We start from the raw sequence: 21,114 nt of genomic DNA on the forward strand, positions 1-21,114 counted from the left end.
CCTTTAAGGCCTTTGTTGAAAAACAATTTGGACATCAAATTCTTAAGCTAAGATATGATAATGGCGGAGAATATGTTAACAACAAATTCATCAACTTTTGCACTGAGAATGGAATTAAAATGCAACATACTGTTCCATATACTCCATAAAAAAATGTTGTAGCTGAAAGGAAGAATTGCACCTTAAAGGAAATGGCTAATTGTATGCTTCAATCTAAAGGACTTAGTCTTAATTATTGGGCAGAAGCAATTAACTATGAAATTACGTAATAAATCGCACTCCTACTAAGGTTTTAAAGAATATCACTCCAGAAGAACCATGGAGCTCAATTAAGCCAGATGTAAGTCACTTTCGTGTTTTTGGAAGTGAATCATGGGCCCATATTCCAAATGAGAAACATAAAGCTTTAGAACCTAAGAGTGAAAAATGTATTTTTGTTGGATATTCTGAAGATCTCAAAGGATATAGAATTATTCCACTTAAGTCCAAAAATGTTATCATTAGAAGAGATGTAAAGATTGCTGAAAATATATCGGCCTACGAGCCTAGTTCGGCGGATGTGCCATCTCTCCCTATCTCTTCTACTTTTGAAAATATTTCTTCTTCAGATGATGAAAGCGAGGATGAAAATCCTCCCCCACCTTCTTAGGATCCTCCTTCAGCTCCTCAGCTTCCAAAATGGGTCCGTGCTACTCGGGATGCAGCAGGTGATCTTGCCGGTGATCCTACAGATCAGCGACGTACATGTTCCCAGTTTGATAGAGCCTCTTCCTTACTGGCTCAAGCTTCAGTGAATTATGATCCTGACACCTTTGTAGAAGCTTCAGGCCATCCAAATTGGGAAGAAGCTATGAATGAAGAATATCATTCATTATTGGCAAATGATACATGCGATCTTGTTCCTCTACCAAAGGGATGAAAACTTGTTAGATGCAAATGGGTTTACAGAAGCAAGTACGGACCAGATGGGAAAGTTGATAAACATAAAGCTCTTCTTGTTGCTAAGCGTTTTTCACAAGTTGAAGGCATTGACTACACTAAAACCTTCTCCCTTGTTGCCAAAATGAACTCTATCTGCCTTATCCTTTCCCTTGCTGCCTCTTTCAAATGGGAAGTCCATCAGATGGATGTTAAATCTGCCTTCTTGCATGGGGACTTGCATGAACAAATCTATATGGAACAACCTATTGGCTTTATACAAAGAAACTCTAGCCTGGTATGTCGGCTTAAGAAATCCCTTTATGGTCTCAGGCAAGCTCCTCGAGCTTGGTATGCCAAAATCGATAACTTTCTTTTAGAAAATGGCTTTTCTAGGTGTCATTCTGACAATACTGTCCACACCAAGAAAGTGGGCAAGTCTCTTATCATTCTTGTTCTTTATGTTGATGATCTTATCCTGACTGGTAGTGATCCCAACCTCATAAACCATGTGAAGTTTATCCTTAAAAGGAAGTTTGAAATGACAGACTTAGGACACTTACATTATTTTCTTAGTCTTCAAGTCTTGCAATCCAAGGAAGGTATTTCCCTTTCCCAATCCAAGTATGCTTGTGATATTCTACGCCATTTTCACATGGAAGACTGTAAGCCAGCCCCTACTCCCTTTCAATCTGGAGTCAAACATTCAGTCACTTGTACTTCTCCTGAAGTTGATGCTACCTTATACCGTCAACTTGTAGGAAAACTTTTGTATCTAACACATTCTCCTCCTGACCTTTCCTTTGTCGTTGGCCTTGTTGCTCAGTTTATGCGAAACCCACATGAAAGTCATTGGAAAGCAGCTAAAAGAATACTTCATTATGTTCGAGGTATAGTTCAGTTTGGGATTCATTATAGTGTCGAAGCAGCTCCCCTATTGGTTAGTTTCACTGATTCCGATTGGGTTGGTGACCCTGATGATCGGAAGTCTACTACAGGTTATGTGTTCACTCTTGATTCAGGACCTATTTCATGGGCTTGCAAGGAACAAGATACCATTTCTCTTTCTTCAGCAGAGGCAGAGTATCGTGGTGCCATAGAAGCTAGTAAGGAAGCCTTGTGGCTTCATCAGATCCTATCAGAGTTTGGCTTTCAGCAGAAGCATCCGACTACACTTTGGTGTGATAATCAAAGTACCATTCAGCTATGTAAAGATCTAGTCCAACATCAGCGCAGCAAACACATTGAGCTACACATGCACTTCATCAGAAAACTCATTCACAACCTTGTTCTTGAAATGAAATATTGTTCAACAGATGATCAAGTTGTAGACATCTTTACAAAGGCTCTCATAGAGGCGATGTTTACTAAACTTCGATTTATGGTTGGAGTTGAGGAAGTTGTCACTAAGGGGGGATAGGCTCTAGTGCCTCCTTCCTTCTCCTATTGTGTCATATTTGTAAATCCTTCAATCCTATCCCAAGTTGTTCTTAAGGGGGGATGTTAGGATATTCTAACACATAGGAAATAGTTAAGTATAACTTGGTCTAGTGTAGAGTTACGTAAAGTGTGTTTCTTTACTATGTACATTTTGTAACTTACAATCCGACGGTCACGATTTGTAGTGATCCGACGGTTCATTCTCTCCTCGGTATTACTGACACTTGATCCATGGCTTAACACCTGATTGGTCCATGATCTCTATTTAAAGAGCATGGAGGGTCATTTGTAGGGTAACTGTCCATGAGAGAAGCTTATGTAAATTTTTATTCTTTTATTAATAAATTGCCTGAAGTGGTCGCGTTGGCTCAGGCCGTGGGCTGTTTCCCTCTTTGAGGGTTTTAACCACATAAAAATACTGGTGTATTGATCTGTGATCTATGTGTGAGTAGTGTCCTTTGGTGTTCTGTCTGAGGAACTTACCTTGTAAATTCCTACAGCAGGCAGTTGGTTTTCATCATGATTTGAAGTCCTCAAATCTCGATGGTCTGCTGCCATTCAAAAGCCTTTGTAAGTACTTGTTTCGGTTAAATAGGTCTTGAGTCATTCTAGTTAGTTTCAACATAGTTTCAGTTAAAGCTGAAGGTATGGTTTCAGTTTTGGTGTATTATATGTTTGAGATATTTGCAAGTCAATTTTCAATCTTGTTATTGAGTCAAGTTTCAGTCAAATAAATTGAGTCAAAAGTCTTGTGTAAATTTCTCGAAATAATGGGCTCCATAGCCCAATGGATGAAGACATTGTCTGCTCTCCCAAAGATCTATGGTCCTTGGCAGCTCCAAGGAGATACCATCCCCATTGGAGCCAATATTAGAGTCGGCCTTTTCATCCCCCGTCAGCGATCAAAATCTCTTTTGTTGCATTTCATTTTTAGGTGTCTCATTCAGTCCAGAAATTTGCATTCCATTAGGAGCATCGATTTTCTGATGGAACAGTCTTGTCACTCATCTCCCTCATGTCATGTATTTGCTAGTCCGTGTCTATACATCAAAATCAATTTTAAGGTCATTCACAGTCCTATTTGGTCTCTTGGTCAGCAAAAGGGTCATTTTAGTCATTAGGTCTAGGGTTTCGTCTTCAAAAAGTCTAATAATGTCCACAGGCACATGAGGGAGGTTCAAAATCAGTTTTCATCGCAAAATTTCATCATCAATATGTTTGATCATGATTCTTCTTCAAAACTCTGTTTTGAAGAATAAATCATCAAATTTATGGTTTGTAATAAATATGTAATTTTTAAAGTTTTTCAGTCATGAGGTACTTCAGGCGCAACCCTAGTCATCCTTTGCCAAAATTACATGCCAATCATCCCTGCAAAAATTTCCAAAAGGTTCATCATTTCAGTCAAAAATCAAAGGAAACAACGAAAGCAGAGTTTGAAAATAAAGTCATTTCAAAAACCATTGGAAAAAGGGGTTTTATGAGCCAAAAATCTAAAAGCTCCTTGTTTATAAGCCATTTCTTCATTTCAAGAGTTCATTTTCAAAGTGGAAACAAGGCAAACATACTTTGGGGTGAGCAAAGAAAAGTTGGAGAAAATCAGTCAAAAACCAGAGGCATGGCGCACTGGGCAAGAGGCGTGGCGCATACAGCCGGCGCGGCGCACTGGGCATCAAATTCCAGTTCATTTTTACACAGGTGCAGTGCATAGGAGGGGCACAATGCATACAGCTGAGAAGCCTGAAACTTGCCAAATAATGCTCCAAATCACCCGAAGCTTGTGGATTACCGCTCGTTCAAGTAGCTTAACCTTCTGTCACTACTTTTCATCTAAATTTGATGGTGTTTGTTCCATGGTGAAGTGTGTTAGGGAAAGCAAACCCTATCTCTTCAAAATTTGCAAAGGAGATTGCTACTAGGGTTTTTTATTTGGTTGTTTTGCTCATTACTCCCTTGTTGCATATTTTCCTTGCTCTCCTTATTCCCCAAATTCACATACCCCTATTCCCAACTTCCCTTTACCAAAATTCCAAATGCACCAAACCCCAGTCTCATGCTTGAAATTCCCAAACCCTAATGGTTGTCCCAAGAGCTTCATGTCACCATTAGGCAGAATGTACCATCATTTAGAGGGTTTTCATCATCATGCCAAGTTTCACTGGGTCATTTTATGCCTTGTTCATGCTTCAGTTGTGCCTAGGTAAAGTTTGTTTCCCTCTCCTAGGGTTTTGAAGGCAATTTCTCTTGGATGGTCAAATCAGTGGTAAAACTTCTATTGTGCTCTTCATACATCTTCCCCTATCCTTAATGTACCTTATTAAACACTTCCCATCACTGAGATTCCCCAAATCCCTCATTTTCGCACAGACCCTAGTTTCTTGCTACAACTTGACAATTTTCAAGGTTAGGCCTGTGTTTTTCCTTTTTGGACCCCCTCCCCTCACTCAATCTTTGAAATTCCACTTTCCACTATGTCTTAGCATCCCTCCCTACTTCCCAAAATTACCTCAAGAATTTAGAAGCCACCTATCCCCTTCATTTCGCTTCATTTCAACAAATCCGTTGTTCCACACATCGGGGTAGGTTTTACTCAAATGATGTTTTGAGCAAGAAATGATGAATTCGGCAAAAATGAGAGAGGGTTTTGTCCAAAATTGTCCAAGGATGAAAAACCTCCTTCACATTTTACACAGGTTTCATGGTTTTAAATAAATGTCAAAAATACAGTTGCCTCAGGAGAATTGATGCACCTCTGAAGTGACCTTGGGAAAATCAAGCTTTCTGCTAGATTGGTTGGCCAAATGACTTTCTTGTTGAGCTAAATGATAAGGAGACACAAATATATTTCCAATGAGATAGCATGAGCTCAATTTTGAGTTGAGGAAGATCTTCAAAAGTTGACTGCAACAACACTCTGCCCTGAGGCAGCCTCATTTGGCACATTTTGACCAGTCTTGGGAGATTTGACTTTTGACACGGAAAATGAACTCCAAATTGAAAAATTCAAGTTGGGTTCGAAATTAGACTCAATAATATTTCCAATGAGCTATCCCACACCCAATTTTAACAACAGGAAGGTCCTAAAAACGGGTCTGCAAAAAGGCGCTACGCATAGAAATTTTTAACACAGGGTTTTCCTCCCTATGCGCGCCGCCACGTGACGCTCGCTTTTGCTAGAGGGCTCAAAATCCAAAAAAAATTGCATTTCTGGATTTTTAATGATTCATTTTATTTTCCTACCTATGGCCAAGAAATTTGGGCAGGTTTTGAGCCCTCAAAAAGTAAAAAAACACTCAAAAAATGACTTCAATGCCCCTATTTTGACACACAGGAAGCAATCTTGGGAGATTAGATATTTGGAGGGGCAAAAGGACACCAAATCCAGAAATTCTACTTGGGTTGGAAAGTAGACAGGTAAGGATTTCCAAAGAGATATCTATGGATCCATTTGGACTTCAGGAAGTGCCTCAAATTTAGCTCCAAAGTGGCGTGATGCATAGAGAATTTGGGTGTGGCACATAGAGCATTTTGGCCTCATTTTCACTCTTCAGCTCAGAAATTTGCCCAGTTTTGACTAGTTTTACTTTTTGATGTAACTAATGATCTACCATGATAGAATTTGATGACCATGATGTAATATTGGCACATTTTTACTTTTTCTAAAGGATTCATTCACTAAAAAGTGAAAATTAAATGAATGAATCAGTTTCCTAGCATATAGGGGCAAGTTGTTTCATTGCCTATTTTTCAGTTCCTTGATTAGATATGGTTGAAACTTCTCCTAGAATGATTAGCTCGACACCTAGAGGCATGGGAAGGAGTTAGGCTTGTATATATCATGTAGTTTCTCAGTCATTTTCAGGGTTGGATACTCGGGATTGCTTGGCACTTCATTGTACATTTGATTTCTGCATTTTTGGCAAAGGAAAGACCAGGGTTTTGCAGCACTTGTTGGGATCCTTGTGGCTCTGTGTTTTGATGGTGTTTTTATTCATGTAATTGTAAGTTCATTGATTTTTCATGTGTGCCATTTCCCTTCTCTCTGCTTCTGAAATTAAACAAATTGAGTGACAGAGGTAGAATTCATTAGCTTGTTGTGCTCTGCCTGTTAGTTTCGTTTAATTCTCAATGTTTTTATCTGTTTGAGGAGGAATCTTGAGACCCTATTTCCCTCCTTAGCTCCTCACTAGTCTCATCCATCCATTCATTCAATCTAAAGCATCAAAACGATTTCCTTCCTTGCCCCAATCAGGACTCTGCAAAAACTAGGCCTCATCCCCAGACCCAAATTTGCCTCTCCCATTTTCCAACTCAAAACCCCCAAAAGCTCAAATCAAATCCTTACACTTCATACCTAGCCTAAGATCAGTTGTTAAATTAGTCATCTCAAACCCCATCGATTATATTTCGCTGGGATTGACCTGGGGAGAGCCCTCTCCTTTCCTCGTAGGGCTAGCTACAAGGCTGAGCGTGGTTTGATGTGGACCTAGAACCTTGCCTTTTTAGCCTCAGGCAAATATAGGCTCTAATAGGTTGTAATATTTCCTTCTATTAATAAATAATTCTAAGCTTTTTCCATTGATGTGTTTATATGATGTATATTGTATTCTTGATTTTATGATATGCTTAGTTAACAAATCGTCATTATTGTATGCTTTGATGGGTTTCTGTCTTGGCTTGTGTGTAGGTACTTTCCAAGCGAGTTAAGTATGGAAACGAGTGGTGAGATCCGTCAAAGGAGAGAGGGATGAAGTGAAAGTTATAGGTTGGTACCTTTTTTCTTCTTTCTCTTATCTATTAACTATAGGAAAAGCAACGAATTACATTGTTTGTTGTTTCTAGACTACCTACTAGGTCTAGAGGGTTAGGCATTTGAAAAAAAACTAAATCTACCAAAAATAGTAGTCTCAATATGGAGAAGAAGGAAAAGGTTAAATACTTCAATTAGAGGTTCAAACAAATCAGTAACATGTTTTTGGATGACTCATCGACTACTACACTTCTTCCTTGCCAACTGGGATTGCGTAGTTTTTCAAACGAACTACGAGACAAACTCTAATAGAAAACTATGAAGAGGCTATTCGCATAGAGAAGAACCTATGCCATATCATATATGCTGAACCCAAAAAAGACTCCAAAGACACAGGTGAGAGGTCTAAGGCCTCTATGAGGAAGGGTAAGGAAAAGGAACCGTATGATATTGAAAGCCTCACTCGTCTCTTCAAGTCCCTAACCACCGAAATGGATGAAGTTAAAAAAAGGACAAGGAAGACTACCGTGAGGAGCATCCCCCCAAGTTCATGTCAAGAAAGAATGCAGCTACCGATAGAAACAATAATCAGCCAAACAAATCTACATAGAGTTCCAATATGGTTTTGCATATTGAGAAAATAGGCATAGATTTGTACTACAGGTTCCACAATGAGCACCATTCAGTGAAGATGTGACCACATTGGAACCAAGGCGTGATAATTCTGGCTGCGCATTTTATTTACTTAGTCATTGTCAAGGAACAATCTAAGCCTAATGATGAAGAACAAGAAGCTACTATAGCTAATGAAGCTACAAGCACTAGGCATGCAAAAAACATGTATCAATGTGTTCTTTTGACCCATAAAAGCATTGTCGATAAGGAGCCTTCGAGTGATGGTCCTGCCAAGAAGAAAAGTAACCAACACAACTTAAGAAGTCAGGGGCTACCCACTGTGATTGAGGTGCCAAAATAGAAATTCAAAGAAAATCTGTTAAGAAAATTGAGTCCTTTGACTAACTCAACACAAAACACTCAAAGAAAGTTCGCAAAGACTATTCCATTGAAAATTGTTTCCACTAGTATTAAATACAAAATCATTCCACCGAAAACCATAAACTCAGTATTATTTCTAGACACCTCATTGAGTATTCCCGTAGTAGAGTACAACATTGTAGAAGACGTGAGGAAGGTTTTTCCAAATATCTCCCTGTTTGAACTCACAACATTCACGAGCCATCAGGACATTCTTCTGCGAGGACATGGGCAAACTTCTACCTGTCATGCTATCTCTTGAGACAAGGGATCTAGTAAGTCTCTTAAAACCCTCACATGTGTGCTTAATGTGTTCTACCTGGAGCCTAACTCACTCTTCCCACCTTTCTTGTTAACATTTTAAATTTTTAATTTTAATGTACATAATTTCTTCGTTGATTCTGGTGCATCGGTTAATGTCATGCCACTCTACGTAGCCAAGAAGATCAATGCCTAATGGAATAAGATAGATGCATAGATCATCCAACTGGATAGACCATGTGTTCTAGTAATTGGTGAACTTAGGCAGGTTATCATCCATTTATCAGCTAACGGAAGAGTTCATCAATGCATCAACATTGTAATTATGGACATTCCGGAAGCATCTGGGATATTGTTAAGTAGATACTAGTCAAGCAAGCTACAAGGATACTTTTCCACTGACTGGTAACACCTATGGATTTCGTACAGAGGAAGAAATAATCAAATCCAGGTACAGCCAAGGAGATACATGAAGCATGTCGTGACTCCCTTGGATGGGCACAACAAGCTGTTGGCTTTTGCAAAACTTGTTTTCGGAAATTGTTTTCTATAAACATAGTTAGGGTGTTATCTTGCAAATCCATCTCTAGTTCCATGAGACACACAGTTGGACCTCCTTCCTTGTCCAAATGGTGATAATGAACTTTGTATAGTAAGCAATAGTAATAGTAGTAGTAGTAGTACTATTGCGGTAAGCAATCCTTGTAAAAATGATATGTGTACCATGTACTTTGATGTGTCCAAGGCACAAGAGGGATTTCGAGTTGGTTGCATTTTAATAGGCCCGCTATAGAGAAAACACTTAATATTTAGTCACTTAGAATTCAAGTGCAAAAACACCACCCCAGAGTATGAAACACGCATCTTGGGCTTACAAAAGGCCATTGACCTCAATGTTGTTGTGCTAAAAGTGGTAGGTGACTCCAAAATCATGGTGCGTCTGGTACGTAACACTACTATACATTGTGTTTCACCTCGTCTTAAGAGTTATCAAAAAGAGGTATGGTGACTCATCTCTCATTTCCAAGCTTTCAATATTACTTCAGTACAAAGAATGTGTAATGCAGTTGTAGATGCCTTGGAAAATGTAGTTGCAAAGGTGTTACTATTAAGGTACAACTTTACTATTGAAATTGTGTATAAACCTTCCATCCCATACAACATAAATAACTTACGAGTTTTTTATGATGACCAATAGATACTGTACTTTATGGCCAATGCTAATGTACTCAAAGATGCAACAATTGATGAGGACGAGCACCACCGCACTCTGTAGGACACATTAGTACAAGAAACGGAAACCCCATCCCCAAAGGTATGTTATCACTTGAAAAGATCTATGATCTGAAGAACCATTTCCAGGGAATTGTGAATGCCAAGATGAACATTTATACATTCTCACATGAGCATATAAATTTCATAATAGAGAAATATCTAAAGTATTTTAATATTGGTACTTTTTTTACACTACAAGAGCGGGAATATTTTATTCTTCTATTGAAAAAGTATTGTGATGTCTTCGTGTGGAAGTACAATTATCTCAAGACATATGACACGCCAATAACATATCATGTGATACCAATCAAGGAAGGGGCCAAGCCTTTTCAGAAAAAATTAAGGAAATTTCATCCTACGCTTGAGCACCTCATATAGAAGGAGTTGAAAAAAAAATTGGGTGCTCAGATCATTTACAAGGTGCAACATTTGACATGCCTAAGGAACAAATACGAGGAGATCCGCTTGTGTGTAGATTTCAGCAATCTTAACTGCACCTCAAACAACGATAAGTACTCAATGCCGTCGGTTTAGCAAATATTGCAAACAGCATCTGGGGCATAAATGTTTTGTTTGTTAGATGATTTCTCAGGTAGCAGAGCTATACAGGCTAAAAGTTATGTTTTGTACTAAGTGGGGCATGTTGTCATTTCAACCAATCTCGTTTGGGCTAGTCAATGCAGGTGCAATGTTCCAACGTGTAATGGACATCACCTTCTATGGGATTCTTGGAAAAATTGTAGTGGTCTACCGCAATGATGTGACAATGTTTTCCAAATAACGGTTAGACCACCTGCGCCACTTGAAGAAAAATTTTGAGGGTAACCTACTTTGACATATTCTTGCTAAAAGTGGGACGAAGGTAGAACAGGACAAGGGTTCCAACCATCACATAAATTCCCCACCTAGTGAACAAGAAGGTTATGCAGTCCTTCTTGGGGAAGGTCAACCTCCTCAGAAGGTTCATCTTCAACCATGCTGAGATCGTGAAACCAATATAAGAGATGATAAAGAAGGACACAATATATAAATGGTATAAAAGGGAAAAGGACATGTTCACTCATATCAAGAAATTAATATTAGAAGCACCACTATTGTATAGCCCAGACTTTATCAAAGACTTCTTTCTCTACACTTTCGCTTCTGACACCTCTCTTGCCACAGTCCTCACTCAGAAGGATGAGTTGAATAATGAATGACATATCTCCTTCATGAGCGAAAGAATGTAAGTACTAGAGCTCAACTACCATGCCATGGAAAAATACACTTATGTAGTATACAAGGCAGTAACAAAATTCGGACTGTTGAAAAACCATTCTATTATCTTTGTTCCACACCAAATAGTCAAATTCCTACATTTTCAGCAAGAGTTGGGTGAAATAAGGGCAAATTGGATGACCATATTAAAAGAATATGATCTTGACATAAAACCAATTCAAACCATCAAGGGTCATGGTCTGTGCAAGTTAGCGGCATAAGAAATCAACGCACAAGAGGAAGAGCAAGAGCTTGCAGGATGGGAGAAAGAGATAAAAATGTACAACATTGAGCGAGCCCCCCCCACTTTAGAGAGAAACCCTTGGTATGGAGATGGGTGCTAATACCTTCAACATGACACCATTACCTCTCACTTCTCTATGTCATAAAAGAGGGAACTCCGAATTAAATCATTTTCATATCAGTTGGTGCATGGTGTCTTGTTTAGAAAGCACCAAAATGGGATATTTCTCACGTGTCTAGAGGCACATGATTCAAATAAGGTTTTACATGATATCCACGATAGTCCAGTCAAGGGAGAATTCACGGGAAACACTACATCATACAAGGTCATGTGGGTTCGCTTCAACTAGCATAAATTATTCAAGGATGCTCATGCCTATGCCTGTAAGTGTCTAGTCTATCAAAGGTGTGCTGACAGAAATCAAAAGTCAGTAGCCCCATTGTATCTCGTTGCAGTGGAAAAACCATTTCAACGGTGGGCCTTAGATGTCATTGGGGAAATTTTCATGTGGTGGATTGAGGAAATTCTCTGAAAACAATTGAATGATTAGGAAGTCATGAGATTTTTGTAGAAGAATATCATCTCTAGGTTCGATGTTCCTACATCACTTATTTTTTATAATGAAACATATTTTTCCTCCGTAACACTTTATGATTTCGCATTGTAAAATGGCATTGACTTGAAAACTTCTGCTAACTATTATCCACAGGGGAATGGTCTTTCTAAATTCACAAATAAGAACCTCATTCATATCATCAAAAATACCATATTCTCTGAGAAGCGAAACTAGCACTTTGATCTGGTGAATGCCTTATGGGCTGAACGAGTCACACCTAAACGTTCTCTGCAAACCTCCCCTTACTAACTGCCATACAAAAAAGAAGCCATCCTCCTACCAAACATCTATTTCCTACTCTCCAATTGTCCCAAGAATCCTAAGGAAAGCCATGTCTTTTATTTCAACATAGGATGGACACTTTGCACAAGCCAGACGAAGAAAGGCTGAAAGAGAAAGAATTTTTTTTACTCCATCAAAGTTGTACAAAGAGATGGTTTGATAGAAAGTCTGTAGGCAAGAATAACTTTAGTGTGTATGAATTATTCTTGAAGTGGGAAAAAGCCCTCAAGGACAAAGGAAAACACACTAAGTTTCATTCCCTCTAGATTGGTCCTTACACAGTCCACAAAAATGTTGGCCAACACACGTATCATATTCAATCACTTGATGGGAAGATTGACTCCTCCCTATCAATGGCCAAGACTTAGAATAATATTCCCAATGAATATCTAGGGCTACACCCCTAACTATATACATAGACTTTCATTGTTTGTTGTTATGTTTTCTTTAGTTTGTGTTGTTTTCTTATATAAATAAGTGTCATCCCTTACTGCATTGTGGCTCCTAAGTGTGTGCGTGGCTGAAGTTCAAAGAGTCTTGTGACATTTCAGTTCTTGGATAATCGTGTGCCTGTCTTCCTTGTGTTGATTACATCATTTGACCGATGAAGCTCTGACGGTAAATACAATCCACCCGTAAGGAGAGTTTTGGTCCAACCATCAACCTATGTCCAGTCTAGAAACCTAATGCCTATACTAAGTTTTCAACTTTGGTGTTTTAAAGCGCATCCAGTTAGTATAAATGGAGACGAGACAGATATAAATGAGAAAACCTAAATCTAAGGTATTATATGCTTCTTTGAAGAAACAACCTCTCTTTCTCTCAATAATTTGGGATCCCTCCTGTGCCCCAAAATAAATAAGATGCATAGTTCTCTTTAAGTAAATAGATAAAGGAAAAAGAAGAGGAATCCTTCATGTGCAGAGAGTTGAAGCAAGCAACTCCACCAAGGTATTATCTAGGCTTGCTAGCAGTGGAGAAATTCTTGTGCTTTTATGTGACTTTACCAGGTTACTGTCCAAGCTTGCTAGCAATGGAGAAACACCAAAGATGAAAAAGATATACTCTAAAAATGTTAATCTGACAAGATAAACTACCTTTCCCAATTTGAAACACTATGATATGTTTGAATCTTATGTTGTGTTCAATTGAGAAGGTACAGAAGGGACGGTGTTTACCCATGGGGTAAGTGATGAAGTCAAGGTAATCTGCATGATGAATCAATACTCCCTGAAGAATGATGAATCTCATCATTGGGTAATTATATGGGCCTTAATTCACCTCCTAGATTAGTCTAACCAACTATTCTCATAACTTATTGCATGCTTTTGATTATATTTTGTTTATGAGATGAGTTAGAGTTGGATATTTTTCTTTGTGGTCTAATGTGCACTTAATGTAGGATTAGAGGAAATGAAGGAATTTTCACAAAGACTAAGGTCAAAAATTGAATGGGATAAGGGACAGGGATTACAGGAGGTAAATCCTCCTCATTTACTACCCCTCCATTCGAATATTCCTCCATCAGCTCGGAGTGCAAACAACCAAACAATGAAGACTAGAAGGCAGTGGAGCAAGTGAGGGACAAAGCGCCAGTTTATCTCAAGTTTGCAATCCAAGCATCCCTAATTTTAAGGAAGTCATTGGAGAATTCATATGTATAAGTAGAGAGGCCTAGGACCTCAGTAGGATTCAAATTTTCATTTGTAAAACTCTACTCTATTTTCGAGCTACAAGACTTGCGAAAATTCTTTTGAAGTAATCTGTTGTTTTGGCAATAAGGATGAGTTTTGTTTTGAGCCAACACTGAGCTAACTCAGATTGTTGAAGCTCTTTGGTTAGGGCCCAACCCTAGTAGCCAAGGCTCATCTTTATTGCACATGTATGCTTAGTGTAGATTCATAGCTTAATTGTTAATTTGCTTATTAGATGCATTTCCATTACAAGTAGTGTAGATTAGATTGGTTTTGTGATAGTTTGCTTCAATTTTTGCCTTCTTTCAAGCAGCAGGTTAGGAAGGAGAAAAAGGGTCATCACAAGGTTGTGAGGAGGTATCTCGGCCTTACTTCCTCCCTCTGGGACCATGACTTGATAAAGGGACCCTTTAGCAGCACCAAAAGCACAGATTTCTAGTTCTTTTATGATCTTTGGAGTTTGTTATCTTTAATTCAATATTTGGTTGATGTTGCAAGGTGGATTTCATTGTCATATTTTTCCATGTCCATTTCTGCAATAATATCTCACTTGTGCTTTCATTCCCTTCAACAACTTTTTTCATGTACAATATAGGAAGTTGATTCATGCTTTTCCAGTTTATGAAAATGTATCTTGTTGCATAGTTTTTTTGGAAGATAGATTTTTTATCCAGATTAGGTTCTTTAGGAGGAGACCAAGACTTCATATCCAGTATCCCCCTTCCACTTCATCCACCTTAGCCATCCCTTGTCTTCAGCATCACCCTCACTAGTTTTTCTTCATTTTTCATTGAAATTCTCCTAAACACATTGAGCGAATCTAGCCATCCCTTATCTTGGATATTGACTCCTGAGTGCTCCTAGACATTCTAACACTCCATTCCACCCATCACACACCTTTTCTAAGCTTCCCAACACCTCACAATATCCTGCAAGTTTCCTGTAATTCCTACAGGATCATCTTGCAGGCTTTCCTGAAATGGCCTGTTTTGAGGCCAAATTGATGGGAAACCTCTAGGAAGTCACAAAACGCCTCCTAGAAACCCTCCACACCATCCAACCACTTCATAAAACTTCTAACCATCCTCAAACACCTTCAATCCACCTGTCAAATCCACAAGAACAATTAGTTTGCATACTTGATTTTACCTAAAAAGACCAAAGAAGTGAAAACATAGTTAGTTTAGTTTCTTTACCTGCACATTAGTATTGCTTGATTCTTTTTACTTCTACAGCTCAGATAGTAGCATTTGTTTATTGTTGATTTAGCATCTCTACTTAGCATAGCTTCTTAAATGGTTAATTAGGGTATGGTGTGGTTTAGCATTACATGTTGGCTTTCTCCATTACGGGAGTAGAGTAAATCTCTTAGAGTAGATTTTCCTTTCTTCCATCAAAGAATCAAGCTTCTTCTGACTCTATAGAAGTTTGGCTTGGAACCCCAGTGGTCTCTCGCCAGCTAAACACTGACAACATGTAGAACCATCACTTTTACTTGTGCATACAGCATTATGACCTCCAACTTTATACAAACCCCATGTTGATAAGTAAAGTTGGTAGCCTAGGAGTTGCAGCATCCTTGCTGCAATAGTAGTGCTCATCACATTTTGGCACCATTTCCAGGGAGGTGTCTTAGTAGAATGTGATTACTTCTTTATTTTCTTCTATTTATTGTCTTCAATATTCTGCCATTAGTTTGTTTCTACAAAGATAATCTAGTTGTTTCCTTTCTTTCATTTTGCATTATCTACTTTCCTTTCCATTTTGTAGTTAGGATTTCAATTCAACATGTAGCATTTTCATTCTATCAGTAATTTTCATTCAATCAACAATTCCAATTTTGTAAGTACTTTCCATGTTCTAAAAAGAATACAAAACCAACCCAAAAATATTTCCTTTCATGCCTCGTAGGAATATGGACAACTTAGGGATTTTTTTTCCAAATACCCCACTACATCCAACAGCCAACCTTCTCTCTTATTTGGCGGTTGTGAACTGGAGGAACCCTTAGGTGAGGAACCTAACATATTTGAAGAAACCACAAGGGAAGAAGAAGAATAGGAATTTGTTCCTACTGAACCAATGGTCGAAAACCAAAATGGTAGAGGGAATGGAGAGAGAGTTGAGGGTGCCTTCCCCATAAGGGAAACCAATGGGAACAATAAGATGAATATAAGCCCCTCTGCCCTACCTCATTGCCATGGCCTAACCACAAAGGACTCCAACAATTTCCTGTTTGAGTTTGTTGTTATATGCTGAACCTATGACTATACAGATGATGAGAAAAAGTTAAAACTATTTCCATCTACCCTCAAGGATGCAACATTCCGCTGGTTCATGGGTTTACCTAGAGATAGCATCACAAAGTGGGCTTAGATGTAGCAGGCCTTTAACAACAAAAATTGGGACTAATAACTGTCAAAGGATACTAAATAATAAATTTTCAAGATGACCTTAGGACATGATGAATCCTTAGGAGACTACGAAGAAAGATTCCAGCTTACTTACAAAAGGGCCAGGTGCACACTTGACCCTGAGTCACTAAAGTTGGTCCTGCTTGGGGGAGTAAGAGAAGATCTTCTAGATACCTTACATTTGTTAGCAAGAGGAGATATCTACCAATTACCCTATGATGATATCAAGGCTGTCTTTAGAAACCATTCTAGGGCAGCAAGGAAAAAGGGTATGGGTAGTCATCCTATGGCCAGTACATCATCTTCCAACGCATCCATCAAGGGTGAAATTGGAAACATGCTAGAAGTTTTCAAAAGAGAGATGTTGCAAACCCTTGCCTTGCAAATTGACACCATGAATATTAAAAGGAAGCAGGAGGAAGCACACAGAGCCTTGGCCATCATTTGTCCTAGATGCAGGAGGAATCCTGGGAATGAATGTCCATTGAACTCTATTGAAATTTGCTCAGTCTGTGAAGAAAATCACTCCACAGACAAGTGCCCTTCTTGAACCGGACTCAAAGCTGTATATCGAGGAGCTGAAGGGGTCACTGAGCAGCTTTTCTACATTAACCGAAGGATGCCGCATGGGCCTATAACATAACAATAGGGCAAGCAAGGGTCATCCCGTGCATATTACAACCCCAACCAAACCAAAACCATACCTTCTTGCGGACCCCCTGCTCATTCTTCCTGGTCTACACCCCCTCCTTTGGCCTATGCATCTCAATATCATTTCTAGCCAGCCAACCAGTCATTTTAACCTTATGCTCCACCACAACCTCAATGGAATACGCCACTCTAGATGTGGAGCCCCCAATACAACAATGCTCTAGCTCTATTTCCTCCACCACCTGCCCAACCACATCTCCTACACTCTACTCCACCCAAGAAACCCCAGATGTGCATTTAAAAACATCCTTATGCTATCTATTTTATCAGTAAGAACTTATCAAAGGCTAAACTAAATTATATAGTGACTGAAAAGTAACTCCTAGTTGTTGTTCATTCATTAAACAAATTTAAGAATTACATTACAGACTATCAAATATTTTTGCATACTGACCATGTTGTAATCAAATATTTAATGAACAAACCAAATGTGAATGCTCGAACTATAAGATGGTTACTTTTATTGCATCAGTTTGATCTAACCATTGTTGACAAGCCTGGTAAGGAAAATGTTGTTGCAGACTTTTTATCTAGGGTAAATTTTCCTGCAGGTGAAGAAGGAATGGTGGATGACCAGTTACCAGACGAGCACTTATTTTCTATTTCAATTCTCTCTCCATGGTTTGATGATATAGAAAACTACTGGGTATCAGCACAGTTCCCACCAAACCTTTTGTCTAAATAAAATAGCAAGATAGTCAGGAAAAGTGCCCCCTTCACTTGGATTGGGGGAAATCATTTCAAACTTGGCCCAGATAAAATATTGAGAAGGTGTGTTAGGGAAGAGGAAGTCTTTGACATCCTTCTGACCTGTCATCATGGGCCTTATGGATGTCACTTTGCAGCAAAGGGGAAAACATTCAATGTGTTACAAGCAGGTTATTATTGGCCCAGTCTTCATCAGGATGTAAAAAATACACTAGTCAGTGTGATCAGTGCCATAGGATGGTGTTATGGACATTTTTGGGCACTGCAACCCCAATCAAACATGTCCATAAATCAAGGGCTCTTAAGTCCTTAAAAGTGTTGTTCCATACCCTAAAAGAACAAGGTCAGCTAATTACATCATCTCCCAGAAGTTCTCCATGAAAAACTGCTCAGAACTGGTCAAAACTAGACCATCTCACCTGCTCCATGGTCGAAGTGCGATGCATCCCACCTAATGCACACAGGAGGTGTGATGCATACTGAAAAGCCCTTCTATGGGGTGCGATGGGCGAGAATGGACAAATGGCAGAGACATTTTGTGAGGTGGATGATCATGGAATCTTCCAGAAACTTCTCCTGTGACACTTGCCTCTCCGAATTCGCCCAGGGATGAGTAAGAGATCATCAATCTCCAAGTGAAATCAAGAACTATCAGAGAGAGGAAACTAATCAAAATCCCGGAAGCTGACTCACCCCCTGCAATCATCTATATATGGATCCCTCATCACAGAGATCCAGAGGCTAGAATTTTGTATCTTGTAAGGAAGTGCTATTGGTTTCTTGTTGGAATATCATAGTGTTGGGTGATCTAAGCTTTTCATGCGATGAAAGAATGGTTTTCATGTTGGATGACACTGGCAAGAAAAATTGGTTGTAATCCTCTTTTCTATTCTTGATATTAATAAAGATATTCAAGTTTTCCTCCACATTCTTGTATGTTTGATGATATATGCACTTGTGTGGTCAATATACATCTGGTCCTATATTGTTTATGATTTTAGATCTCTGTTCTTCGATAGTATTATGCTGCTTTGATTCCACAGGTGCTCTTTGAAGCCAGGTAGACGAAGGAGAAGTGGCAAGGATCTGTCAAAAGGGAGAGGAACCGAGCAAGGAACCAAGCGCAAGACTGAGGTTGGTATCCTCAATTCCACTCTTATCTACTTCTGATCAAGGAAAATGAAAGTAGTTTTAGTTTGTTTGTTTTTGAGATAGCTACCAGTCTTAATGGGACTAGCAGCTTCGAGTGGACACTAGATTTCCCGATAACAAAATGGCGACTACACTGGGGAGTGAATAGATTGTTTGAATGTCTATATTTGTTTGTCTTATAAACTTACAGACGGAGCCTGAAGTCAAGCCAACTAGCCTTCAAACTGCATTTGCTATGCAAGAGCAAAGTAGATCAATGTTGCTTCAGTCTATCTCCGGGTTTTGTTTACAAGCTGAACAATTGATTTGAAAACTTTCTAATTGTCCTAGTGGTGGCTCTAGTAACCTCATTAGATCAGCCCCTGTGATTTATATTTACTGAACATCACTTGCTCGGCCTAAATCCCTGAACTGAGCTGCAAACTGTGACTCGGAACCCAGTTGAAGTCTCATCCCTTAACCATCGCACCTCCCATGTGCAGTAGGTGCACTGCCTCTTTGGAATCTTGATGCATCACACCTCCCATGTTCAGTAGGTGCACTGAATCACACTTTCCCTATGTTGCAGGTGCGCTGATCAGACAAGACCTCTTCTGCTCTCAGATTTTGGTTTCTGTGTTCACTCTCTTCAGCTTTATTCAAGAGTTTTGTTGTCTATGATCAGTATACCACTATGGAAACTCCCTTCCTTTCCATCATTCTGCCTCCATTGTGCAAATAAATGTGAATGTTTTTATGTATTTTGCACCATTTTTAGTTCTCTTTTACAATGTAGTAGAATAATCCAACTGTCGTGTTCTGATTTGAAAGTTTCGCAAGTGTCGTTTTCAGTCAAAGAAAAGAATTCTATTGTTCTGGATGATCGATTATACGGTTACTCTTGTATTTGATTTGAATTAGTAGCTTTTCAAGTGTCAAAAGTAGTTTTCAATTCAAAATAGAAAATTTTCGTCATTATCTTCCTTTCGTTCTTGAAGAGAAATTTGTTAGTACTATCACTTTGAAAAGATAATTCAAATTTGTACTTAGCATTCTTCTTGTCATTCACACATTGAGAAAGCTGAAAACAAATACATGCATGTGCATTTGCATTTAGACTGCTTGTTTGTTTGATTTAGGACAGTGCATCTAGTGTGTGCTCTCTGCTCTATATTGAAAGAATATCATCTCTATTTCTTTAGTAGCTAGGATTTTCATTGAAAAAAGAAGATTAAATGATTGTTTATCATCTTTGATTACATTTTAGGAATTGTATATCTACATCACGCGGTGAACCTGAAAGGAAAATTTCTTAAGAAAGATCAACTATAAAATAAATTCAATGAACATAAAAACGCTTTGGAACCTAACGCACAACATCTAGAAGTCTAGGCTAGAGACGTATTCCGGCGTCGTAAAGCTTGGTAACTGTCGCTTTCACTGTTGGTTGGGTGATTCCTCCTCTTTGAGAAGAAAAGTGCCAATACGGACTTGTGCTCCCACATATCGTCGAGTATATATTGGGAGACCACAATAGGCTATATCTTTTATCCATAGGAAGCTGTGTCTGCCGCCCTATCGATCGCAATGCACTGAACATAGCATTCGGGGAGATTGACTGCCGTATCGTAAAAAGTATTCTGCAATTTTGTGATTGGTTTGGTAATCCTTCTTTCTAGATTTCCAGAGTAGTCTCGTTCATTCCTTTTCAGACTCCTGAAAGGAAAAGGTGAATCTGAGCACTTGTGACTTCAGGCTCATTAAAAATCAAAGGCGACTAGAGTCATTTCTCGTTTTTTCTCAACTCTTAAAAATTGAAAAAACAAGTTGTGTCAAAGAATCTAAAATTTATTTTAATCGAAATAATATCACCATTCCTGCGTTGGTCTTAGGTTGAGAAAAATGGAGTCCACCAACCAAGGATTTCCCCTTGGAGGGAATCCTAGTCCTTTCTCCTCTTGGGGAGATGTTGGTGCACCTCATATGGCCACATTGTTGCTTCCAGGATTGACAATTGGCTTGCTCGTATGGCTCTTCTCGACCTCCATCATTCAGAATACCGCGATTCCTGAACAATCGAGTCAGCAACTAGATGATACTAGAGTTACCCCCAACATTCTACTTCGTCTGTTTCTTCCTCTCTCTTCGCTTGATGAAGCCAGTAAAGCTAAAAACCAAGTAACTGAGAATAAGAAGGAGAAGAAGAAGAAAGAGAAGAAGAAGAAGGGGACAAAGGCAAAAAGGGGCGACCATGCATCATCTAGCGAAAATCCACACACTGCACCGTCCAAGCCTAAATCTCCATGTGTCATTTGCAAAGGAGACCACTATCATCGAGATTGTCCTTGCATCCCTCAGATCTTAAGGGACTGGTCTCT

Source organism: Pinus tabuliformis, chromosome X, assembly GCF_031772625.1.
Source record: "Pinus tabuliformis cultivar Carrire ecotype Pingquan chromosome X, CPIR1, whole genome shotgun sequence".
Lineage (NCBI taxonomy): Eukaryota > Viridiplantae > Streptophyta > Pinopsida > Pinales > Pinaceae > Pinus > Pinus tabuliformis.